Genomic DNA, 14,122 nt, shown 5'->3' on the forward strand with positions numbered 1-14,122 from the left:
GAGATAGAAAGTTCATGCACATATTGTATTTCAAAATGCTCTTGCTTTAATAAGTTTATCTTAAAAGAGACCACTTGGAACTCTGTATTTTTAATATGTTATTTATAAATATTTCAGCATGAGGTTTCTGAACAATGCATACATTAAGTATATATACATTTATTCTTGTTTGACTTGAAATGGATTGTATATATTTCTAAGTGATATATATCTGCCTTTGCATAGTTTAGAGAATTAGATCAGCCAGTTAAAGTGTGCTAAAATAAAATCTTATTTAAAGAATTTGTAATAACTTGGGATAGAAATTGCTTTATTAATTTGTTGGAAATGTCTTTAATTTACAGCCAGCATAGTGTCATTTTTCCACACTGGTCAAGCTTACATAACGTCAAATTTTGCTCCTCTTTAAGACAAATATCAAAAAGACTTTTAATATCATAGAAACTGTTTTAAGTAACTCATTACTGAAAATTTAAATGGCTTCTTTTAGCATATCCAGAAAGAAAGAAAAAGAATTACAATTGTATTAGTTTGTCTTATGTTTACTATGATATTAATTATTCCAGTCATCTCATTTTAATTAAACTTTTGGCAAATGCACGAGATATATTTGAGGTAATGGAGAGCTCTAATAATTAGAGTGAGTGATTATCTCTACTCTTGAAGTTATCCCTGTACTATTACAAATTTCCTAATGAAAAAAAAATGAGTATCTGTTTGATACTTAAACAGTTAATCTTATGCTGTGTGCCCCAAAATTCCAGTCCATAGATGGCAATGAAGATGTTAATGATATACCCCAACTGGATTGCTCTTAAATGCTATTGTATGATTTGTATAGTATTAATAGACACTTCCTTTCATCCTAATCTGTGGTTGCAACTATCATTGAACCTAGAATCCTAGGTTGACTAGAAAATACTTTCTACATTTCAAAGAATTTTTGTGTATTATGTTTTATATATTTACAAGCAACTTTATAATATATTCATTGAACAATAAGAATTTGTGAGATTTAGAAGAATGCTGCTAACATGTTTGCTCATTCTAAGGTCTTTTGTTTAATCACATCAGAGTTTTCAGAGCTTTTATTGTGGGGTAATGGTTAGATATTTTTTAGTAACAGTTTTCACTAAAAAAAAAGTTTATTCCCTCCACTGCTTATCTCCCCACTCTCCTCAAATTTTCCAGTGTTTTATTCCAATTGTCCATTGTCTAGAGAAAGATAATCTGATGGTTAGAGGACATCTTGTCACTTCATCAGTTTTCAAAGCTCCTACATGTCCCCCTAAACCCCCAAAGAATAAAATCCAGATCCTTTAGTCAGACATTCAGATCACCCCCAACTTGCAGCTCAACCTGCATTGGTGCAGCCTTGAAGCATGCTTTCCACTTTAGCTGCCTGGGATACTTACAGCTTGGTGTAGGGTTGAAACGCTTTAGTATGGTGTCAAATAGGCCTAGATTCAGATGTTATCTCTGATGAAAAATAACTGGGTAACTTTAGAAAATTTACTAAATTCATGAAGCCCAGTTTCCTTGGATTATAAAATTGGAGTTAACAATCCCAACCATCTCTCCATCTTTATCTGGAGAAATCTAACTCAGTCCTTGGGGCTAAATATAGGCCTCCTATTTTATGAAATCACTCCACCCTTTCTTGAATGTAAATCAAGCTTCCCATCTTCACTTGACCATATAACCTCTTCCCTTGCCTTCATCATGACACACACCTCATTCAGCCTTGGATCGAATTTATCTGAGTACATGTCCAACACACATACTGGATGATGTGTGTGCTGTGTGCTCACTAAGTCGTGTCTGACTCTTTCCAACCCATATGGACTGTAGCCTGCCAGGCTCCTCTCTCCATGGGACAAGAAGGAGGGGCTGCCATTTTCTACTCCAGGGGATCCTCATGACCCAGGGATCAAACCCACATCTCTTGTTTCCTGCATTGCAGGTAGACTTTTTACTGCTGAACCATCAGGGAAGCCCTAAGAGATGATGATACGGATGACAAATCATTTATTTCTTTTTACCTTCATGAAGCCTAGCACAATGGAGTACTTTCTGTTGGGACTTAATAATACTTATTTCATTTAGTTGCTTCTTGTGAAAATTTCATTTAATCAGTGGCATACATACTGTAGAGTCTTGACTCTCTGATGATGCCAACAGAGAGGGTAGAAGTAGTTACAGGTCAGTTCCTGAAATGTATTTGTTTGAAACGTATGTGTTCCCCAAATATACTTTTTTTAGCCGTGCGGAGTCTGGGACTAGGGTTGGTCTTTATAGAATTTGGATTTTGCATTTGAATTAAGAATTTAAAATTTTTTTCTTCTCAAGCATGCCTTCCCTGGTAGCTTAGATGGTAAAGTGTCTGCCCACAATGCAGGAGACCGGGGTTCAATCCCAGGGTTGGGAAGATCCCCTGGAGAAGGAAATGGCAACCCACTCCAGTATTCTTGCTTGGAAAATCCCATGGATGGAGGAGCCTGGTAGGCTATAGTCCATGGGGTCGCAGAGAGTCGGACATGACTGAGCAACTTCACAAGCATGCCTAGTGCAAACATAATGGAACTAGGTCCATATTAAAATATAGCTGCATTATGGTTGCTTTCTCATTTCTGACTATGCTGCAGAAGAGTAATACAATTGGAAAATAGGTTTCAAACTTATGTTACTAAAGATACCTTTTCAAATGATTTTATCAAACCTGTCAGATTATTAGAACCATCTGGGGGACACTGACTGGAGGAGTGGATTCTAGTGGTCCAACCAAAGATGTGAATAATCATAAATACCCCATTGACGTGTTATCTTCAAAATGCTGGATTAGTGCTGGGGACTTCCCTGGTTGTCCGGCGGTTAAATCGCCATGATTCCACTGCAGGAAACATGGATTCGATTCCTGGTTAGGGAACTAGGGCTGGTCCCACATGCCTATGGCACAGTCAAAATAAAAGTTGAGGTATATCCAGGTTTATATACACATTTAGACTGTCATACTGTGTAACAGGTACTGATTATCTGATTTTGCACATGCTAGGCTCCAAAATCCTGACTTTATTGGTCAGTCATATACCTAAAGAGATTATTTTATTAGGACTTTATAAACATGAGAAACAAATGTTGAGAAACAGTAAACTGACTTTCTGTAATAAGAAATATTTCTAAATGCATACCTATATATGACAAAATATATATATTTTGAGGGCTGGGAAAGACTGAGGGCAGGAGAAGGGGGCAACAGAGGATGAGATGGTTGGATGGCATCACCAACTCAGTGGACATGAATTGAGTCAGAGAGATAGTGAAGGACAGGGAAACCTGGCATGCTGCAGTCTAAAGGGTCACAAAGAGTTGGATATGACTGAGCAACTGAAACACAATAATGACAAAATATGAAAAGTTTAAAGGTGTTATATAAATATCCAGTTTTTACCCATTAAGCAATTGGTAACCTTTAGCCAGCATGGCTTAGAAAACAGACTCTCTGCTTTATAACTGATTCTGATTTAAACAATCAGCTCCTACTCATTAAAGCCTGGGGAAAATCCTTTCCTGGGGCTTAGGAGAATGGCCTCTTGTTTTATTTGGTTGCATTCTCTTCTTTTCTCCGCAGCCGTGTCCCGCTCCACAGCTTGTGCTGGGAAGTGTGCTCTTTGCTTCAGGACATGCTCCATAGTCTGAGAGAACTCTTCTTGTTCTGGCATCTTTTGTTCAGTGCTATCCCAGCTGCTCTTGTGTCAGAATAATGCCTGACACATAATCAGTGCTCCGTTAAAAATATGTTGATTATCACTGTTGAAAAAAAAACACAGAAAATAACAAGTGCGGACAAGGACAAAGAGAAATCAGAAACCTTGTTCATTATTGGTGGGAATGCAGATTGATGCAGCTGTTATGTGAACCAGTATGGAAAAATCTTCAAAATATTAAGAATAGAATTATTATATGATATAGCAATCCCACTTCTGAGTATTTAGCCAAAAGAATTGAAAACAGGATCTTGAAGAGATATTTGTGCGCCCATGTTCTTTGCAGAGTTATTCACAATAGTCAAGAGATGGAGGAAACCCAATGTTCATGGACAAATGAATGGATAAGTAAAATCTTGCATATGTTTGCGATGGAATATTATTCCACCTTTAAAAAAAGGAGGACATTATCATATGTTACAACATGGATGAAGCCTGAGAACATTATGCTGAGTAAAACCTGTCACGTAAAGAGAGATATGACATGACACCATATATATGCAGTATCTAATGTAGTCAAATACATACAGTGTGGATACCAGGGGTTGGGAGTTGGTAGGGAGGGGAATGGAGAGTCGCTGTTCAGTGAATATAAGGTTTCAGTTTTATAAGATGAGAAAGTTCTAGAGATCTTGCCCAACAAGGTGTCTGCAATTAATATTAATACTACTATTAGTTCAGTTCAGTCGCTCAGTCGTGTCCAACTCTTTGCGACCCCATGAATTGCAGCACGCCAGGCCTCCCTGTCCATCACCAACTCCTGGAGTTCACTCAGACTCACGTCCATCGAGTCAGTGATGCCATCCAGCCATCTCATCCTCTGTCGTCCCCTTCTCCTCCTGCCCCCAATCCCTCCCAGCATCAGAGTCTTTTCCAATGAGTCAACTCTTCGCATGAGGTGGCCAAAGTATTGGAGTTTCAGCTTTAGCATCATTCCTTCCAAAGAAATCCCAGGGCTGATCTCCTTTAGAATGGACTGGTTGGATCTCCTTGCAGTCCAAGGGACTCTCAAGAGTCTTCTCCAACACCACAGTTCAAAAGCTACTGTCCATTTAAATGCTTAAGATGGTAAATTTCATGTTCTGTTTTCTCAACAAAAATTTTTAAAAATGTAGGGAGGATATAATAGAATGCAATTAAACTTTAAATATACCAGAAAAAAAAAATCAAGATTAAGGGCTGTATTAGTTTAAGCCGATCAACAAACTTTTAATAGTTTAATAACTTTAATAAAGAAATATGTACAAAATTGTTAAACAAGCCTGAGTTCATACTATTTGTCTTGGTGTGCAACTTCCTTTTCTCACCTAGTATGGTAGAAGCATCTTTCTATAACAGTTAAGTGTAGCTCAGCTTCATTCTTTTGAAAGGCAGAGTAGAATCCCACTGAATGAAGCCACAGCTTATATGACCCATCTTTTATTGATAGACATTTAAGTTTCCATAATTTTGCTATCGTAAAGAATGCTGCTTACTATTCATTGCTTTAGACTGCCAAGTCCATTCTTTAAGTACTGGGTCATTATCACTTGATTCACACCTAAGGCTCTGCTTCCTTCAAATGTGTCCTGCTTAATTCTGGTGACTTGCTGCTTCACACACCTGCAAAAAATGGCGGTGTGACACTCTAGCTCCTTTTCTTTACTTATAGCCCTTTCTGTCCACATTCCCTCTGGCAGAGGAGTTCTTTGTAGGCAGCAACTACAGGCAGGATTTTCAAACCTCTGAAAAGAGCTACTTTTTGGTCCGAGGTGGATAAGAACCATTTATTCTGTAGGATCTTGATTCTTTCTTTGTCATACCATTAGCCTGCAATGAAATGTAGCACAAAGGGTTACTGTCTAAGAAATGTGTGACTTGTATTGTGTAGATTACAATTGCATGATTAGAATTATGCTTTTGAGAGCTTCCAAATTCTCATGAGCTTTATCTCCTTCAGAAGCTTCAGTCATAGATTCTGGAAATATGTTTATTCCTCCCACTTGAGGTCTACTTTGCTAAAATCAGCATGGATATCCGACTCTACCAAACGTACTCCTCGTTGTCTAGCATAATGTTGTAGTTTAGTGTCTGTCATGTCCAACTCTTTTGTGACCCCGTGGACTGTAGCCTGCCAGGCTCCTCTGTCCATGGGATTTTCCAAGCAAGAATACTTGAGTGGGGTGCCATTTCCTTCTCCAGGGCATCTTCCCAACCCAGGGATCAAACCTGCATTTCTTGCATTGGCAGTTGGATTCTTTACCACTGAGCCACCAGAGAAACCCATGTCTAGCATATTTGGTAACATTTTAAACTGATTAGAATGTACATATTTTTAAAATACTAAAAGTATAAAAATTAAATTCTTATCCTTTATTAATACTTAGAATTTCTTGTAACACTCTATTGTCTTTACCTATGTAAATTTATGTAAAATAGTTACCCTGTTAGACTGTGACCCACATGAGGGCATGGATTCTATTCACCTTGTTTGCTGTTCTAGTCTCCAGGTTTGGCAGGATGCCAATCAAGGAGGAGATGGATATTAAATAGCTATTGGATGGATTCATGTTTACTGATCCCAAGGACAATATTAAAATAGTAATTGTGTTGATGTGAGAAGCACCAGCATACACATACAGTACACGTAAATACTCATTGACAACACATCTTATAATTATGTAACATAGGTGGGGTGGTTTCAAAGAGAGTGCAAAGGCATCTCCATCATAGCCTGCTGAAGACTCAAAATATATATTAGAGACCCAGGCATTTGGCATATGAATTCTTCTGCCTGGTGATTCTTAGATTGCTGAAAAGAGACAGACAGCACACCATGCTGGGTCTGCTTTACATGCCAGTGTAGGAGGCTGTATTATCATATTGTCACTGCCATCATGATCTGCTAAAGACAGAATGGGCATGAGCTCTGAGCACCCATTAGACAAGGGTCCCAGGGTCTCCTTGAGAAAGGAACAATGCTTGAGGAGCCTATGGAAACATTTTCCTAGTTCAGCCTTTTATACTGACCCAGCTTTGTGAGAGTTTATACATAGATATGTATCAGGGAAGTGGCAATAATTTCAATAAAAATAGAAAAAATTTAAGAAGTTGATTATTTTTGCAGGCTTATTTATGCATAATACCATGAAGACAATAGAACATTATTGAAAGAATATTTAGTTCAGTTTTTTGAGCATATATTAATATATATCACTTATAGGGATGGGTGGTAAGCATACCAATTAACTGTATATGCTGTCCTTCACCTTAGGAAAGGATATAGAGAAATAAAATTTTAAATGTATATACATGAAGGTGTACACTACTACTACTACTACTAAGTCGCTTCAGTTGTGTCCAACTCTGTGCAACCTCACAGATGGCAGCCCACCAGACTCCGCCATCCCTGGGATTTTTCCAGGCAAGAGTACTGGAGTGGGTTGCCATTGCCTTCTCCGATGGAGGTGTATGGGTAAGTGCTAATTAAGTGCTCTACCTATGCAGAGAAAGAAGTATTTGATTTTCTGCTAATACTAATAATACTGCTAAGTCATTTCAGTCGTGTCCGACTCTGTGCGACCCCATAGACGGCAGCCCACCAGGCTCCCCTGTCCCTGGGATTCTCCAGGCAAGAACACTGGAGTGGGTTGCCATTTCCTTCTCCAATGCATAAAAGTGAAAAGTGAAAGGGAAGTTGCTCAGTCATGTCCGACCCTCAGCGACCCCATGGACTGCAGCTTTCCAGGCTCCTCCATCCATGGGATTTTCCAGGCAAGAGTACTGGAGTGAGGTTCCATTGCCTTCTCCAATACTAATAGCCACAATTTGTAACTATGTGCCAGATACTATCACTTTCATAACTAGCCCATGAAATAGGTACAACATTCAGATGCGGAAACTCAAATTTATAAATATTAAGCAACTTAATTTAGAGAAGGAAATGGCAACCCACTCCAGTACTCCTGCCTGGAAAATTCCACGGACTGAGGAGCCTGGTAGGCTACAGTCCATGGGGTCACAAAGAGTCAGACAGGACTGAGTGACTTCACTTTCACTTTCACTTTGACGCAAGTTAATTCCTCTAAGCAAGATAGCTAGTTGATTAGGAATGAATATAAAACAAAGTGTGAATGACTCAAAAATACGTGATTTTATTCATCAAACCTTTCTGCTTCTACTTTTTGTGTAGAAATGCTCATAATGTAGGATTCCATGTAGCCATGTGAAAATATATACAGAATTTTTCTAAGATACTCTTCCTGGTTGAGTATCTCATTCTCAGAGCCAACGGTCTACATTTCTAAGATCTCTGTCCTGATTTTTGTCTTAAGGGTTAACTGTTTTAACATTTTATTTTGAACTCAGTTTAAATAGCCTGAATATGAATCTATTTTCTTTCCTGCAAATGCTGATAGTTCATAGAAGAAATGGATTATAGAATTTGGTGAATCACTTAGGAAAATGGCTTGACAGTTTTGAGCAAACCTTGTGTAACTTTTATGAAACACCTCCCATCAGTTTGTCAGGTAAAATTTCCCAAGCACAGTCTTTTTTCAGATTCCGTTGATTCCATTTTTAGGAGAGCACACCGGTAATAAGGCATTCTTCCACATTGTGAAAGCTGTTCTCTCTTTTCCTTTTTAATTGAAGGATCAAGTATTCACACAGGGAAATATCTGCCACATTCAATCATCATCCGGACCTTGGGGGGAAACCTCAGTTGATATTCACATTGCCACACTGTGCTGGAAAAAAACAAACAAATATGTTTGGAGCATCTATATTCACTATGCATGTTATTTTTATGACACACCAAAGCATTGTTGTTTAATTCTTACAGTAAACAGAATTCTTCAGTGTACACAGAGATACCTTGTATTAAATTTACATCATATTGTACTTGTATTGAATTTCCTTGGTTATATATGACAACCTATTGGGCACCTTAGGAAATACAATTTGACATAACCTGATGAAGAGGCACAAAGATATATATCCCAGTGGATGTGCTTTATGGACAATTATGATTCAGCTTCCCTGTGAAAATTAAACACCTTAAAAATTCTACCATTATGGAAAGAGAAAGGTGATAAACTTCAAACTGCTTATGATAGTGAGCCAGTGGGAATTAAGTATCCATTTTGTGGATTATCCATAGAACTGAATTTGTAGAACTGCATTAAATAACCTGATATACTGTACCTCACAACATAATATTTTTATTTTCTCATAGCTATCTTACTGATTATTAGCATAAGAGAATAAGAGAAAAGTACAAAAATATGATACAATGCAACATAATAATTTCCCTTAATGTTTTTATGTTGCACATTTTTCTTTTACTTCTTTAAATACTTCCTGTACTTTCCTCCACTCAGACCTGCATCCTTCTAGACTGACCTTTACTCACAGTGTCAGTGGACTTCCTCTCTCTCTCTCTTTTCCTTTTGGTTGTCCCTGGGCAGCAACAGCAAGAGATAAAAGAGTCAGAGGAGAACAGAGTCTCAGAACTTTCTACCAGGCTCTGGGCTCCAGGGTGGCCTTCCTCCACCAAAGGCTACAGCTTTTATCCAATGGCCCTTTCCTGTCACTCCAGTTCTTTCTCCAGCTTCCTGAGTCTGTTCTCATCCTTTACCTGCAAATATACGGATATTTATTGGCCCCTAGGAGTCCTGACAGTTACTACCTGGGGAGCCATTATTATCACTTGCTGCCTTCCTTTAACTCTACCCTGCTGCTGCTGCTAAGTCGCTTCAGTCGTGTCCGACTCTGTGCGACCTCACAGACAGCAGCCCACCAGGCTCCCCCGTCCCTGGGATTCTCCAGGCAAGAACACTGGAGTGGGTTGCCATTTCCTTCTCCAATGCGTGAAAGTGAAGTCGCTCAGTTGTGTCTGACTCGTAGAGACCCCGTGGACTGCAGCCTACCAGGCTCCTCCGTCCATGGGATTTTCCAGGCAAGAGTACTGGAGTGGGGTGCCATTGCCTTCTTCTAACTCTACCCACATCTCTGTAAATAGTGCCTGCACTAAAGTTTTCTCAATCGTCCATTTTAGTTGTCATCAGATTTCTACTGAGATCCTGACTGATGCCTAAATCTCATTTAATCCACTCTTCACACACAGAATTTGGCAGTGGGGTGGGGGAACTGGGTGTGGGATAAATGTAAAAGCTTTCCTTTATTGTGAGGCTGACAAAAGTAAATAAGTAATCAAACAAAGTCTATCTTGTTACACTTTGTTTTGGCACAGTAGACATTTTTAAAGTAAATAAGGACAGCCATGCTTGAAAGTTCTAGATGTGCGTTGTTTAATAATCCTGTGATATTTCATTTTTAAATAGCAATCCAGTTGTATCTCATTGAAAATTTTCAATTTATTATTATGAAATCTTTATTCAGTTCAGTTCAGTTCAGTCGCTCAGTCATGTCCGACTCTTTGCGACCCCATAAATCGCAGCACGCCAGGCCTCCCTGTCTATCACCAACCCCCAGATTTCACCCAAACTCATGTCCATCGAGTCGGTGATGCCATCCAGCAATCTCATCCTCTGCCGTCCCCTTCTCCTCCTGCTCCCAATCCCTCCCAGCATCAGAGTCTTTTCCAATGAGTCAACTCTTTGCATGAGGTGGCCAAAGTACTGGAGTTTCAGCTTCAGCATCCTTCCCTCCAAAGAAATCCCAGGGCTGATCTCCTTCAGAATGGACTGGTTGGATCTCCTTTCAGTCCAAGGGACTCTCAAGGATCTTCTTCAACTGCTAAGTCACTTCAGTCGTGTCCGACTCTGTGAGACCCCATAGACAGCAGCCCACCAGGCTCCCCCATCCCTGGGATTCTCCAGGCAAGAACATCTTCTCCAACACCACAGTTCAAAAGCATCAATTCTTCGGCACTCAGCCTTCTTCACAGTCCAACTCTCACATCCATGCATGACCACCAGAAAAACCACAGCCTTGACTAGATGGACCTTTGTTGGCAAAGTAATGTCTCTGCTTTTCAATATGCTATCTAGGTTGGTCATAATTTTCCTTCCAAGGAGTAAGCGTCTTTTAATTTCATGGCTGCAATCATCATCTACAGTGATTTTGGAGCCCAGAAAAATAGTCTGACACTGTTTCCACTGTTTCCCCATCTATTTCCCATGAAGTGATGGGACCAGATGCCATGATCTTCGTTTTCTGAATGTTGAGCTTTAAGCCAAGTTTTTCACTCTCGTCTTTCACCTTCATCAAGAGGCTTTTTAGTTCCTCTTCATTTTCTGCCATAAGGGTGGTGTCATCTGCATATCTGAGGTTATTAATATTTCTCCCAGCAATCTTGATTCCAGCTTGTGCTTCTTCCAGCCCAGGGTTTCTCATGATGTAATCAGCATATAAGTTAAATAAGGAGGGTGACAATATACATCCTTGATGTACTCCTTTTCCTATTTGGAACCAGTCTGTTGTTCCATGTCCAGTTCTAACTGTTGCTTCCTGACCTGCATATAGGTATCTCAAGAGGCAGATCAGGTAGTCTGGTATTCCCATCTCTTTCAGAATTTTCCACAGTTTATTGTGATCCACACAGTCAAAGGCTTTGGCATAGTCAATAAAGCAGAAATAGATGTTTTTTTCTGGAACTCTCTTGCTTTTTCAATGATCCAGCAGATGTTGGCAATTTGATCTCTGGTTTCTCTGCCTTTTCTAAAACCAGCTTGAACATCTGGAAGTTCACGGTTCACGTATTGTTGAAGCCTGGCTTAGAGAATTTTGAGCATTACTTTACTAGCGTGTGAGATGAGTGCAATTGTGTGGTAGTTTGAGCATTCTTTGGTATTGCCTTTCTTTGGGATTGGAATGAAAACTGACCTTTTCCAGTCCTGTGGCCACTGCTGAGTTTTCCAAATTTGCTGGCATATTGAGTGCAGCACTTTCACAGCACAATATTTTAGGATTTGAAATAGCTCAGAGGGAATTCCATCATCTCCACTAGCTTTGTTCTTAGTGATGCTTTCTAAGACCCACTTGACTTCACGTTCCAGGATGTCTGGCTCTAGGTGAGTGATCACACCATCGTGATTATGTGGGTCATGAAGCTCTGTTTTGTACAGTTCTTCTGTGTATTCTTGCCACCTCTTCTTAATATCTTCTACTTCTGTTAGGTCCATACCATTTCTGTCCTTTATGGAGCCCATCTTCGTATGAAATGTTCCCTTGGTATCTCTAATTTTCTTGAAGAGATCTCCAGTCTTTCCCATTTCTTGAAGAGGTCTCTAGTCTTTCCCATGAACAGTATGAAAAGACAAAACGATAGGATACTGAAATCTTTACTATAACTAATCAAATAACGGTTTATGAAATTTTTTTTCTTGATGAAGTTGCTTCTCATGCAAGTTCAAAGATAAGTGTCTCAAATAAGCCTTATCTCCTAGCATACCTGAACTAGGTTAGTATCTGCCTTCCCTCCCTCACCCCACATGTTTTATTCTGGTTCTCTTGTTAATCAGTTTTACATACACATAATGCCTTTAGTCTGTCTTCTCACTTAGATTGAAAGGTTTCTGAAGGCGGGGGCCAGGACTGTTTTCATCACTTCTGTATTCCAAGCATGCCTGACACAAAGCACCTCCTCCATGAATATTTGCCAACGAATCAGATTACTGCGGTGCTCTGTGGTAAAGAATCTCCCTCCAAGCAGAAGACATGGGTTCGATCCCTGGGTCAGGGAGATCCCCTGAAGAAGGAAATGGCAACCTCCTCCAGTATTCTCGCCTGGGAAGTCCTATGGACAGAGGATCCTGGTGGGCTACAGTCCATGGGGTTGCAAAGAGTTGGACATGAGTTAGCAAATAAACAACAACAGATTACTACGCTAGTGGATTACTGAAAATCAAAGCCCAATAGATTTTTTCCCAAAAATTATTTTATAGCTTTTAGTAAGTAGCTGTTTTTTTCACACTGTACTCCTGGGCTTGACTAGGGTAGAGGAGGAATATTACCTAAAGAGTTAGCAAACACATTTAAGAAACTGTTACATGGTAGGATGAATGGATAGAAAAGATGTGGTACATATATAATACAATAGAATATTACTCAGCCACTAAAAGAATGAAACAGTGCCATTTGCCACAACATGGATAAAACTCAATATTGTCATACTAAGTGAAGAAAATCAGACAAATACAAATGATACAAATGAACTTATTTATAAAATACAAATGAACTTATTTATAAAATAGACTCACAGGCTTATAGAATGAATTTAAGATTACTGGGGGGGAAGGATTTGGGGGGTAAATTGGAAGTCTGGAATTGACATGTACACACTGCTATACATATTTAAAATAATAGATAACCAATAGGGACCTACTGTATAGCTCAAAGAACTCTGTTCAATACTACATAATAACCTAAGTGGGAAAAAATTTGGAAAAGAATAGATATACGTATCAGTCCAACTGACTTTGCTATATACCTGACACTAACACAACATTGTTAATCAGCTATACTTCAGTATGAAATAAGAAATAGAAAAAAAAGAGAAATTGCTAGGTGATGGCAGACAGCATACAGGTAAGGAATACAGATTTGTCTCAAGTGTGTTTTTCAGAGGTGTGCAGATTATTTGTTTTTATAAGACATATGCAGTTTGTAACATAGAGCAGAGTAGGAGGGACAGTCTAAGGAGAGATTCTCGTAACAGACTGGGCTTGAACTCACCCTGGAAGAAAGGAACAGGTCTAAGCTCGTGCCCTTGCATTCATAACACTTACTTCCTAAGGGACTTTCATATACACTCATTTGATTCTCACGTTCGATCAGTCAGACCACCAAGGCAGGGAAGGGTGCCCTAATTTTATTCAGGAGGAAATAAAAACTTGGAAAATGTGAGCTCCCTGACCAAGTTTTAAACATGTGTAGTCATGAGAGAATGGCCATGTGCAGTGACAGAAATTTCTTGAAAGGGCAGCCACCAGCTGGGGAGCCTTCCACTTTGCCCTCTGATTTTATGTCTGCAGCTTACTCATTCTCCACAGCATTTAGGACAGTGCCTAGAACATAGTAGATGCTTCATACTGTGTTGTTTGAATGAATAATGATGTCCATGTATAGGCATATAATAGACACTTAAAAATGATTGCCCATAAATGTATATTTCTCCACTTTCATATTTTCCCTCCTGACAAATCTGGAGTAAACATCTTTTCATGTCAGTATATAGCTTGCCCTCATTTCTTTTCTTGCTTGCTTGAAAGTCATTGAGTAAAACCATAGCTCTAAAGAAATGTACTCAGTCTCATTAATAAGTTGGGAAATAAAAAATAATACCAAATCAAGATAATATTTTATGCAAAAAACACTCGCAAAAATTTAACAGAGTAACTGTATGTGGTCTTTTT

At 39.1% G+C, this 14,122-nt stretch overlaps 1 protein-coding gene across 1 annotated transcript in view; it reads left to right on the top strand.

Annotated features, from left to right (window-relative positions):
- LOC147356925 (usherin-like) overlaps positions 1 to 14,122 on the top strand; it is a 170,073-nt gene that overhangs the window by 45,106 nt on the left and 110,845 nt on the right. The gene's annotated exons all lie outside the window — the stretch shown is intronic.

The sequence above is a fragment of the Bos grunniens genome, chromosome 16 (genome assembly GCF_055505025.1).
Source record: "Bos grunniens cultivar Pamir isolate PY7600 chromosome 16, Bosgru_T2T1.0, whole genome shotgun sequence".
Taxonomy (NCBI): domain Eukaryota; kingdom Metazoa; phylum Chordata; class Mammalia; order Artiodactyla; family Bovidae; genus Bos; species Bos grunniens.